We start from the raw sequence: 12,651 nt of genomic DNA on the forward strand, positions 1-12,651 counted from the left end.
TAAAAAAAATCTGTACCTCAACAGGTTTTGTTTTGACCTCAGATCCCCACATGACTAAGTACCATGACAGTGCCAATGAGAACCGATATTCCGATTATATAAAAGCATGACTACATTGCAAGCAAGCCCTGAAAAAGCTGCCTGCTGTCACATCAAGACATAAATGAAAGAAGAGAACTTACCTGCTGGCAAGGGAAGTCTTGAAATATCTGTAACGATAAAGAAACACATTTAGAAACAGAAGGAAAAATAGCTCTAAAATTGCACTGGCATAATCATTTTTTCTGCAAGTCTGTACTTATTTAATAAAGCACATTATCTGAAACAATTTGCTAGCTGCTAGGCATGCCACATGCAAATAAAACGCATTTTCCTTGTCTCACCCTGTTCATTAACAAGATTACGTTTTGCCCACCGAACTGAAGGACAAAGATTATACTGCTAGGCAATGAGTGTAATTACTACAGCAGAATACAGGTCACTAAGTACAAATTAAAGTGTTACATATGGATTTCACCATTATCACCTACATAATTTCAGAGCTGAAAGTGTCAGGTTGAGTCTTTGCATATGAAGAGGACATTATTGTATGTTTTCTTTATTCTTAAACCTTTAGAGAAAAGGTAGCCAAGCTTACAAATGGGTAAGTATGAAACAGAAGAAATAAAGGAGACTGATTTTTGTCACTGAGGCACATGAGACACAGTTGCTGAACATTTTTATGTTGAATGCCAAGGCTGTCTTAAGCTGCAATCAACTTAGAAGAACCACTGTCTCAGTCTAAATAGATATTAAAAATTATACCTATGTTTCTTTAAGGTATAAATGCATATACATTAAATTTTCCTAAATAGGTAAACTATAATTCATTATATTCCTTCTGCCTGCTTTTCCTACATCTACTTGTCATCTCAGTACACGTGATCATAACTGGGACTTGAAGTGCTGATGAGAGTTCAGAACAGAAAATAGAACCCACAAAGAACTAGAAAGCAAGGATTACTCAAAGCCTGTAAGGACGAGGACTAGAGACACACATCAAGGGGTTAACAAAAGCTGAAATAAATACAGGTATGGGGTGATGAGAAAGGAGAACTAGTAAAACAAGTGAGTAAGAAACTGAACTGAACCTAAGAAAAAGGTCTGCACAGTTGTTTGGTTACAAAGAGACAGCAATGTTGAGTAATAAAATTGTTGTATTGGGTACAAAAATCCACGTGCAAATTGAACTTTACCCATAGAAGTAGCAACTGGAACAGATTCAGAGATTATCAGGGCAGATGGTCACTGCTTTGCTACGTATTAGAAGAAATAACAAGGCTTCATAAATTTATTAGCCCCGCTCCCACCAACAGATTCTTAACATCATGCTTGCTTTCATTTACAATCCATGTTTGTGGCTGCAAAACATGATAAAATTTGAATACCAGAGAGAATTACACCTAAAGTTCAAAGGCAGCCTACTAAAAATTTCAAACATGAACTGTAGTACTCTGAGGTGACAAGGAAATGGCAACACACAAAGCTGAAACACAGTTAAAACAGAAAATGAAAATAGCAATAGGACACCACAAAAAATAGAGAAAATATTGCATACTTTATTCTGGTAGAACATATAAAGTTTAAAAAGATAATAAGGTACATTTTAAAGATGCTCATCGTGCTGTCTGCTTATGAACAAAACCACCTTATGTAATAAGAAATGTCTTGACATAGGAGAAAACAAGACAGGAAGAAGATGCATAAACTGCAGGAAGGAAAAACCTCAAGTTGCCTCCTGCAACAGCTCCTGCACAGAATCCAGATCAGCGCATATGGAACAGAGCCTTCTTCCAGCAGGAAAATATGTTGCAGTGACAATTATTTGGAAAGTTAAATAAAGAGAAAGGTTACATCTTTTTGTCTGTTTATACATGTTTGATAGTTTTCGTGCACTTTTTCATAAAGTCGCAAAAAAATTCCTGCTTGTCACTAGAATACACAATAGGAGCAACTGTAGCCACTCACCCGACCAAAACAACTAAAATTGCAGAGTAGAAAATACCATATTTGATTTTAATTTTCCTACAGTGATAGAAACTAACCTCTAAATTCCTTTTATAATTAAAGAACATTGAAAATTTTAAGTTACTACAAAAAATTAGGAGCTGTGTTAAAATTTTCTTCTAATTCTTGATGTATTGGAAATACGTTATCACAGCATTTATTAATCTTGAAGCAGACTATTTGGTTAAGTGTGCCTACACAATAGATTTCAAGAAAATAACGGTAAACATAACCACCAGAAAAATACATTATCATGTACACACAGATAGGCAAAAAACATTAATTTACATTCCAGGAACTTAGCCATGCAATTTCAAACACCTCCAGGGAAAGCTCTGCAGCTAAGACACATACATATTTTTAACTTACAAAAGACTTGATTATATTCTAGTGTTTGTCCCTAACACCTGGGCCACTGTTTCCACTGTGATCTCTCCCCACACATGCACCAACATTCACATAGATCCCGTTACTGCACTGGGACCTACCTAAATGGGGTACCTACATGAACAGCACCATTACTGTATTTAAGTCAAACACTGTAATGATTTCTTACTTCCATGTTCCACTGCAAATTAGTTCCATAAGTGCATTAACTGACGAGATACTACACCTCTGGGACAAGTATACTGAACAACTTCCTGCAAGTACACATTCTTCTAATACAATTTAGTGTAAGAGAGACAATTTTCTACCATCAACTGACACACACTAGATTTAAAAACAAGCAGGACAAAAGAAATTGAAGCCTAAAGGTCATATGCAATTTTGAGTAGACTGATAAATGCACTTCGCAAGTTATTTGTATCATATTTTTGAAAGATTACCCTTAAAGAGAAAGTCCTCTATAGGCTAATGCATCTTAATTCTGGGAAACACCAGCCACTACAGAAATATCAACTCATTATAGCATAAATGAAGCAAACACTGTCATGATTCCAAAGATAAAAGTAACAATTCCACTTTTGTGTGTATGTGTGTGTGTGCCCAGACACCACAACAGTACGTGAAACGTTCATTACCTTCACATGTTTCTGTTAGCGGCAGAGTCACATCAGGAACTCTGGTATTTCTTACCCTTGGGTTTACGCTGTCTCCCCAGCTCACTCTCATCTTTTCTGGCTTGAAACTGCCTAGCTTTACTCTCCAAATATGGTTTTTCATTGAACATCTAACACTGAAAAAAAGATTAGTGGATTCTGGCAACATTTTTAAAGCTTCATCCACTGAGAAGTAAATTAAGACTATGCATTTAGGCAGGTACTCATTTCAGATCACGTTTACAAACTTGCCTTCTTTGCTGTGCAAAACCTTTCCCTTTTCGAAGGACATTATAGCATTCAGATCTCTATACAGGAGAAAGTCATTCAGTGCTGAGATTTGAAGGGAAAAAACAGAAGTTAGGGTCCTAATCTGGTTTGTGACTATAAGGAGAGACTTGAGAGCATTTGGGGGAGCTGTCCTGTTGGTGAGGATTCGCTCACGCAATGGGGGTCTGGACTGACTTTTCTCCCACAGCTCATTTCCTGAATGCATGTGAACACTGTCACACAATTTTTACAGCTGTGTTTTTTACACAGCTGTGTTTTTTACACAGCTGTGTTTTTTACACAACATGTACAACATGAACCAACCTTACATTTCCTATCTGCTCCAAAGTAGTTCTTCAAAGTGAAATTAAAAATTAATAAGGTTTCATGCGCTTCTGGTCCTACTGATACTTTCAAGGGATCACCCATGCTCTGCATTTATAGTCTTACATGTCTTACCATACTACTAGATAGGGAGCAAACTGTCAGTTTGACTAGGCAGAAAGAAAAATAATTTTCGGACCATATTCTTTACAAACTCTTACATACCTTGTAAAGGTTACCAGTTCTCAAGGAAAACTGTTTTTACCCCAAATAGATATTGGGAGGATGGAGCAGATGGCCTCAAGAGGTCCTTTCCAACCAAGGTGTCTGTAATACCATACACGGATGACAATAACAGAACAGGAAAGGAGCTGTAATAACATTAGAGGTGCTACAAAATAAGAAGGTTCCTCAGCCAAAGCAAACTTACCAAGTAAACCAATTATCTATATGAATTCACTGAGGAACAAAAAAAGACTGTAATTTTAAAGGAAGAATACTACTGTTACTTCTCTACCCATTGAGATGATTTGGGGCAGTATAGTCCTCAAACAGGCTTTGTGGACCCTGTCACAAATAGCTTTTCCTATGATTTATGGATGCCTTAAGTACCAGATAGTTCTAACACTGTATTTGTTTTTATGAAACTATGCATTTTGCATTGCAGTCTCCTCAAATGTTTTCTTGGAAATGGAGCCACAACTTTAAATCTTCTTTCCAAGAGTAACATCTAATCATTGAAAACAGGAATATTTTGTGAGCTTCATGTTCCTACCTCAAGGTAAGATGAGAATATGGCCTCATGGACAACTACAGAGGCTTAGACTCTCACCCCATCTGCAGCACTGATCCCTTTCCAGAGCTGTGGTAAGCAGCAGACCACAAGAAATTTAATCCTGGTCTCCTGTAGCAGTAACTGACTGCCTCTAGCCTAACAGTATTCCCTTGAAATGAATTTAGACACTCAGTTCATGAACAGATCTCTCATTCCAGTGAAGAGTAAAGGCTTGCAGCACACAAAGAACCACAGACCACAGTCTCCAGGAAGCCGAGTAGCACATATCATTTGACAACGATCCTTCCAACTGAACGAGGAATATCATCACAGACACAACATAAGATGCTATTTTCCCATTTATCTACCGATATGAAAACCGTTTAGGAATACATGCACATATTCAGCTTTTAGCCTGTGTGACTGATGCTGAAGAATGTTGTCTTGCAGACTGGATTCAACAGCCTGGAAGTCTCCCTTCCTATTATTCTCTGGCAGGCTAAAAAGGCAGCTGGATGTTCCTCTAATCTTTAATGATGCTGAGATCTTATAATCTATGTAAAAATATTTTTCTTTTTTTAAAGAGCAAGTAACTAAGTAGAAAACACAAGTCACCTTTCAAAAAAAACTGCTTTGTAAAATTACATTTGTTGAGAAACTGAAGGATTTATCCATGATCACCCATCTATCAAGCAAAGACCTTGGACATATGATGAATTCATTCTGACAACACACCCACTAAGGAAAAGCTGTTAAAAAGTTTTATAACATGATTAAAAGACTGCATAAACCACCAATTAGATTGTTTCATATATGTATTTTTTTCCTTCATCATTAGAAATGCATCCTTTAATTCTAACCTAAATCTAACCTACTTCTAATTTAGCAATCTGCAGAGCTGAATGTCAACAGCCCTTTATTATATCATTTCCCATTAAGGCTACCTCAGGGCAATTTTAAAGAGCGACTCAAAATCTTATATTAGCTATGTAAAATGGGAGGTACAAGTGGATCACTATAAAGGCCCATTTTTCTAAACCTTTGATCAACCTTACAACTCTTTAAATGCTCAAACTGTTCTTGCTTTTAGTAGCTTCCCCGATTTGTAAACACCAATACCTGACACAGTATTCATATGTCAATCATAACAGCACTAAAAATATTATTTGCTTACTTAGATGGAGTTTTTTCACCTATTGACATATTTACTGCATTTGCCTTAGGCACAGCAGCAGCTGAATATCCAGCATTAACTGCAAATTTTTATCTGTTACCACAGGAAGACATGGAGTGGGACAGTTATAGGACAGACACCTCCATTCACAAAACTTGCCAGCATTTTTTTGTGCTTTGGCCAGATCAGAAATACAGTGTACAAAACCCACACATCTTTTGTTTACAACTCTACTTCACAGGAGATCCACGTTACACTGTAGTCCTTTATTATCTTTGTTTAAATCTGTGCTTCAACTGCAAATATCAGCAGTAATGATTTAATGCTTTCATTTATGTCTGTTGAAAAGGTTAAGTAGCAAGCAGCCAAGAATGAACCACTATGAGACCCTCCTTGGGAAACATGCACAGCCTATGTCATATTTTTGAGAAGTTTTGCTTAACCAGTTACTAGTTTTAATGCAACCAGCTGCGTCTGAAACACAAAAGCAACACAAAACTAAGGCAATGAGAAGTTAGAGGACCAACTGAAGTACCAACACAAAGGGTTTTTTCAGATAAAGTTTGGTTGACAAAATAGGTACTAGGCACATTTACAGTATGATCACCACCATATGTGACATACCTCAAATAGCTTTAAACACACATGAGCATAATGTTATTACAGCAGTACAAGTGTCAGTGTCAGCTAACTTGTCCTGTACCTCAAGAACACGTTCAGTTTACATCTGCTTCCATAACTGACAAATTCACAAATCAATAGCTAATTAACTGTTGCATTCTTCTCATTGCCCCCAGTCTTCTGTTTATACCTGCCTTCTGCTTCCCGCCCACTGTGATTTAAAAACAACAGCAATATTTAGTCTCCTTAGTTTATAGGATTTACAAAAAAAAAAAAATCATCTTTCAACACTTTCCAATCACAATTTCCCCTCTCCCACTGAGAGAAGTTCCTTGTAAATCACTCTGCTTATGGTTCTTAAATACTAGGGTTTGAAATTGAAAAAATCCAAATTCTGATTAAGATGCTGAGAGTAATCCACATGCATGTTCCCTCATCTCAGCTGAGCTCTGCCCTGAACTAGAAGGGCATGCACCTGGAAGCTTCAAATTCATTTACACCACATCATTGAGCATGTCCACAAAGTTACCTACCCAGCCACCAGTAGCCAAATTTTAGACCAGGCATACTCAACAGTAAGATATTAAACAAAAGAGTTCTGGTGGAAGCTACATTGAAGGAGGTTAAGAAGAACAAGAGAAATTACTCAATCATTACTCAGGGCAGGTGGGATCAATCTCATTACACACCAAGTTACAGAACATGCAGTATCTGAGCAACTCAGATACAAGTTTATTCTCAATATCTACACAAGTACTATATATACCTTTTGCCTATGGAGAGGAGATGTATGGATAGAGAATAGACTAGAGCAGGGTCCCCAAGAGTTGGTTTTACTCAGCATCACAAAATGGGTAGGTGAAATCTTCAAGTCTGCAGGTGATAACGAACTCTTACAGGTAGGCAAAAGCCATGCCACTTGGAAAAAAGAATCCAGAAGGATCTCACAAAATGCAGTAAATTGCTAAAATAGAGCAGATACACTTCAACATGTAGATCTGGTATAATGCATCTAGGGGAAAAATATTCTGAGCAATACCTCCTTAACCACTTAACACTTGCACTTTCTCCAGTTCCAACTGCAGGAGGAAGGCTGAGTCACTGTTTTCTCTGAAATCATCAGCTCCAAGTGTAGCAGCTGACCAAAAAAAGGCAGTAAAACATTGTGTGTCATTAGGAAGTGTACTGAAAATGTGGTACTTAAGCATATTACTGTATAAAACAATAAAGCATCCACATTTTGTGTTCAGTTCTGGTCTCTGCACCAGAAGGAATACAAAGGGGAGTTAGAGAATGTCTAGAGCAGGGCAGCTGAAGTGATCAAGGGATGGAGCAGCTGCTATGTGAGGCCAGACTGCAAAACCTGGGAGGACATGAGGCTCATGGTGAATACAACCACAGCTTGCAAAGGCAGGATGGGGGGGGGGGGGCAGAGAAAAAGGAAAAGCAAATCAATGCAGCACAACTGTTCATCAAATCTTGCCAGTATGAGTAGTAGGAGACATTTTAGGAAACTGCTGGGGATTAGCTTCAAACCAGTAACAGTGCCTCTCTTCACAGCTAGCAGTGAGCTTCCTGAGGCTCCTGCTAGGGAACAGTGTGGAGGCAGGTACCATCAGCAAGGTCAAAGATACTTCGCTTCACAGGAGGTTGACAAGGAAAGATGACAAGGACCAGTAACGGAGGTACCAGCTGGCATCCCTGACACAATGGGGATGCCAAGGAAATATAGGGCCAAGCGTGCAAACTCTTACGTGAAGAACAATGCCTTCTGCTGCCACAGAGCCACACTGCTGGGCTGGAGGATCGCTGGTCTCATCCAGCAGCATCTCTTTATCAGAAATAGTGTGGCCAGCAGGACTAGGGAAGTGATCATCCCCCCGTACTCAGCACCTTGAATACTGTGTTCAGTTTTGGGCCCCTCACTACAAGAAAGACATGGAGGTGCTGGAGCATGTCCAGAGAAGGGCAACGAAGCTGGTGAAGGGTCGGGATAACAAGTTTTATGAGGAGCGGCTGAGGGAACTGGGGTGGTTTAGCCCAGAGAGGAGGCAGCTGAGGGGAGACCTTATTGCTCTCTACAACTACCTGAAAGGAGGTTGTAGTGAGGTGGGTGTCAGTCTCTTCTCCCAAGTAACAAGCGATAGGACAAGAGGAAATGGACTCAAGTTGTGCCAGGGGAGGTTTAGATTGGATATTAAGAAAAATTTCTTCACCAAAAGGTTTGTCAAGCATTGGAACAGGCTGCCCAGGGAAGTGGTTGAGTGACCATCCCTGGAGGGATTTAAGACTTGTAGATGTGGTGCTTAGGGACACGGTTTAGTAGTGGACTTGGCAGTGTTCGGTTTACAGTTGGACTCAATGATCTTAAGGGTCTTTTCCAACCTAAATGATTCTATGATTCTTGTGTTCTTAAAGTCCCTGTCACAGCTCTATGAAGACGTAGGTCAGCCACAAGCTTTAGACATAAACTGTAAGAATACCTACTCAATCAGAAGGGCTGTTTTAAGAATATGTCAGCAACATTGTAGGAATGTTCTTATCCTTTAATGGCTTACTGCAAAATAAAACTGTTTAACTCTGAACAAGCCCAGGAAACTTTAAAACAGCTTAAGGTGTTTAAGGAGGGACATCTGGTTCAGATCTATCAGGAATATCTGCAGCACTATGACCCAAGATCATGTGATCCTGATGGAAATACTGTGACATTTTATGAACCTAACAATTCAGGCCCTCAGGCAAGCTTAGGGAAAGCTGTAGACATGCACTCTATATGTGTCTAGTGATCCCCTATTTGTACTACAGAGTGCTTGTTCTTAAAAGTGGCAAGTTCAGTGGAATTTTTTTCTCAAAAAACATTGTCTTGACATTGCTGGCTGTCATTGAATTTCCGTTGTCATTTTCCATGATGGACTCATGACATGCAGTATGCCACCACAAGTCACCCACGTTTTCAAAAGGTGACATGATTTTATAGTTCCTGTACTCAAATACAAAGCACTGCATGCCAGTAAAGCTGTTTTGCACTCTAGGTATGACAGGAACTCAGCAAGAGCATGTAGATGTTTCGGAACGTAAAATAAATGTTTTTCCAGGTACAGAAAAGAACACAACCAAGAACAGGAAAGAATTAGGGAAAAAAAGTATTTAGGGCAAAATACTGAAAAATTACTCAAATGGAGCTACACATCCCAGACTACAATGTAAGAGAAAGCTGCTTTCTTGGGTGTTTTTTTAGGGGGGCATGGGGGGCTTGGTTTGTTTTTAAAAAGGTAACCAGTTAAAAAGATTTAGAGTAACAGACTAAATGTAACACCCACACCCCTCCCAAAAAAAACCAAAACACCTGAAGTTTCTTTTTAGAATACTAAAGCAGTATTTTGTAAGGTTTTTTTGTTTGGTTGGTTTGTGTTTTGGTTTGGTTTTGGGGGGTTTGTTTTTGTTTTTTAAAGACAAATTCTTAGAAAGTTGGGAGAGTCATTTCCCTTCATGTTCCACCACTGTAAAATTATGCTGTTTCCATGGTTATAGCCCACACATGGATTCCATTGTTAGAGCAGTTTTTCAGAAGCTAGAAGTTCTAAGTTTTTTCATTTGAAGTTATAGAACATTCAAGATGAATGAAAGAAGGTTGAAGATAATCAATGCAGCCAGAAGGGAGGGAGAGGGAAAAAGTTTAAAGGACAGCTTTTCAGTAAAGAACACACACACAAAGTAGTTTGTCAAAAGTTTAAGAGAAGATTATCACCTTTGCACATACATAGTACTTAAGAAAAAAGGGCCCTTACTAGTTAACAATTGCATGCATGAAAAGATTAACTTACTTAGTGCCTAAAAAATAAAATGTTTTATTGATCTCAATGGGATTACTGCAAGGCATTCAAAGCCAGCTTGACAGCAGCTGCAGAAGTTTTGTTCTGTACAGGAATCTGCCCAAATAAACAAGATGAAATCTATTTTTAACAAGAATATTTGTGTTTCCTTAGTCTAATAGCAATACTATGGATGGAGAAAAATTTTGCTGCAGTTTGAGCTTGTTCCCAAAGTGAGGCATAACATCCCTTTACAACAAATGGGCATTTCCACAAGCATATGGTTTCTAAGGGGCATTTGCAGCCAGAGCTACAGAGAGCCTGAAATCAGTTCTCCAGTGAGACATGAGTTCTGGATCTTAACAATGTAAGAAATAACAGAGAACTGAGGACAGCATGCTCAGTGTCCTAGACAAACTTCCAGTAAATTTACCACCACAGGCAGAGGGATAACCCCTTTAATGTCATCTTGTTTCATCTTAGGGTGTATAAAACAGAGATTACAACGCTTCTAACTACTGTACTGTTTGGAATAACAACATCCTGCAAAGTGTAATTCTGGTGTTTTTTTTCTTTTTGGAAGAAAAAGTCAAAAAAGCTTTCTGAAACCTAGGTCACAAAGGAATATAGAACCATCTAGACTGACAAATAATTTATTCAAAGAACAGAGCAGACACAGGGCAATGAGAATTAGCAAGGAGACAAAACCAAACATTATTTCTGTTGTGGCACAAGCATACGTAATCATTTTTAAGCCAAAAAAGACACAGAGCCTACCTCAGGGTTTTAAATAGGAATTTAGGGGCAACAGAAATAAAGACAACAAATCAGGAAAAGGCAAAAGAGTCCTTATAGAGCTATATATTATGCATTCATCTGAACTGCCATAATTAATTGTTCTTGCTATGTTTCATGATAGCAGTACTTGTGTTAAGTTGGGAGGGCCCTCCCCCCCCAAAAATACACAGCAGATGTGCCAGCAGAAATAGAGAAAAATCTTTTCCTTAGCTTCTCCTCTGTTTCTCTGTCCCCTTTCATACACTTTTCCAGATGATAAAGAGATAGAGGACGAATGAAGACAGCAAAAAAAGATGACAAGCAAGGTAGGGACGAAACACAGGCAGAAAAAAACAACAAAAGAAAAAAAAATACACACACGTACACCAGGACAAAGAAACCAAAAGAAATGACTGGTGAAAACCACATTACAAAGGAAAAAAGGGGGTAGTGGGGGAACAAAACTGCAGACAGAAGAATTTCAGTACACAACATGAGACAGGCTTTCTTCTCCTAATTGGTTCTGTCATGTAGCCGTCGGAGAGCAACTCTCAAAAGACAGAGTCGTTCGTGTAAAAGGAAAACCCCCAACATGTCTGTTCTGTGCAAGAACATGATCAAACAAGAGACCCAGTTGGCTTGACAGAACACAACATGCATGCAACTTCCATATTCTGTTTGCTGTGACTTCCAAACACGGCCATTACTCATATCAGCAGTGAGCACATCACATAGTTTGTTTCTAATACAGTAGCACACGAAGTCTAGCATATATGATTAATGGATTCTCATATCCACAAACCCACTGAAAAACTTCAGCTTGGCATCATTAAGATTCTATCAGTCCTGAATTACAATTAAGATAGTATTTTTTGCCTTAATCTGCTGCTCTATTTAATCAATTTAATGCACAGTAAAAACTTAATTTGACAAAATCGAAAGTGTTATTTCCCTCTGCCTCTGGCATGAAACAGATTAAGACCACCAGAAATACTTGCAGAAAAGATTTAAGATTCATTACATGTTAGGTGGCAGACAAACATTAGATATACTATAAACTCTATATTCTGTAGACTCAATACTGTGTCTAAGAGCTGTGGGTTTTAGTTAACACTGCCATTACCTCCCCAGCAGCTAACCCAAGCTGCGCTTCCTACACAAACCATGACTGCCATTTTTGAAGTCAAATCTCATAAAATATTATTTCATACAATACTGACAAACTCCACAGACACTAGGGAGAAAGAGCAAGGACAGCAAAGACAACTCTCAATTTATATGCACTTTACATCTCATATGCAGGTTCCTCGCCAAAACCAGGTTGGCTAAATACATTGGGTCAGAACAGAACAAGTTCTAGTTCCAGGTCCCTGCTGTCTCAGATGAGATAACAAGCAGCTTACAACCTTACCCAAAATTTATCAAGGTTCAATTTAAACTGATTAGATTATCCACAGAATATTGGAAGACAATGACAGAAAGCTGCTGTATAAAAATGTTTGGGAGTCCACACAACAGTTTGAAGCTAGAAGTTAACACGTTACAGGAGACACATCTACTAGCCAGCCCTCTCCGGCAGCCCCACAGCTGGAAGTACCCAAATGGTCCCGGGGCGAGACTGGAGCTGGTTCTCCAAGAAGCAGCTCTTGTCATCCCAGGGCCAAGGCTGTGGCATGACGGCACTATTTGTACTGTGAAATGAACACTTCTGCCTTCAGGGCTGTCAAACCAATTTTCCTCACAAATAACTAACAAGCTAATTTTAAGGGCAGCAGCGGGGAAAGGAATCCTGACGGAGTGCTGTTCACAAGA

General features: G+C 38.8%; 1 protein-coding gene across 3 annotated transcripts in view; it reads right to left on the reverse strand.

Moving 5' to 3' along the window:
- The window catches only part of PTK2 (protein tyrosine kinase 2), a 226,218-nt gene that overhangs the window by 183,354 nt on the left and 30,213 nt on the right, over positions 1 to 12,651 (reverse strand). For all 3 annotated transcript variants that reach the window (XM_069780127.1, XM_069780125.1, XM_069780126.1), the window contains exon 3: positions 183 to 209. The gene's annotated coding sequence lies outside the window, so the exon portion shown is untranslated. The remainder of the gene's footprint in view (positions 1 to 182; positions 210 to 12,651) is intronic.

Source organism: Haliaeetus albicilla, chromosome 3, assembly GCF_947461875.1.
Source record: "Haliaeetus albicilla chromosome 3, bHalAlb1.1, whole genome shotgun sequence".
Lineage (NCBI taxonomy): Eukaryota > Metazoa > Chordata > Aves > Accipitriformes > Accipitridae > Haliaeetus > Haliaeetus albicilla.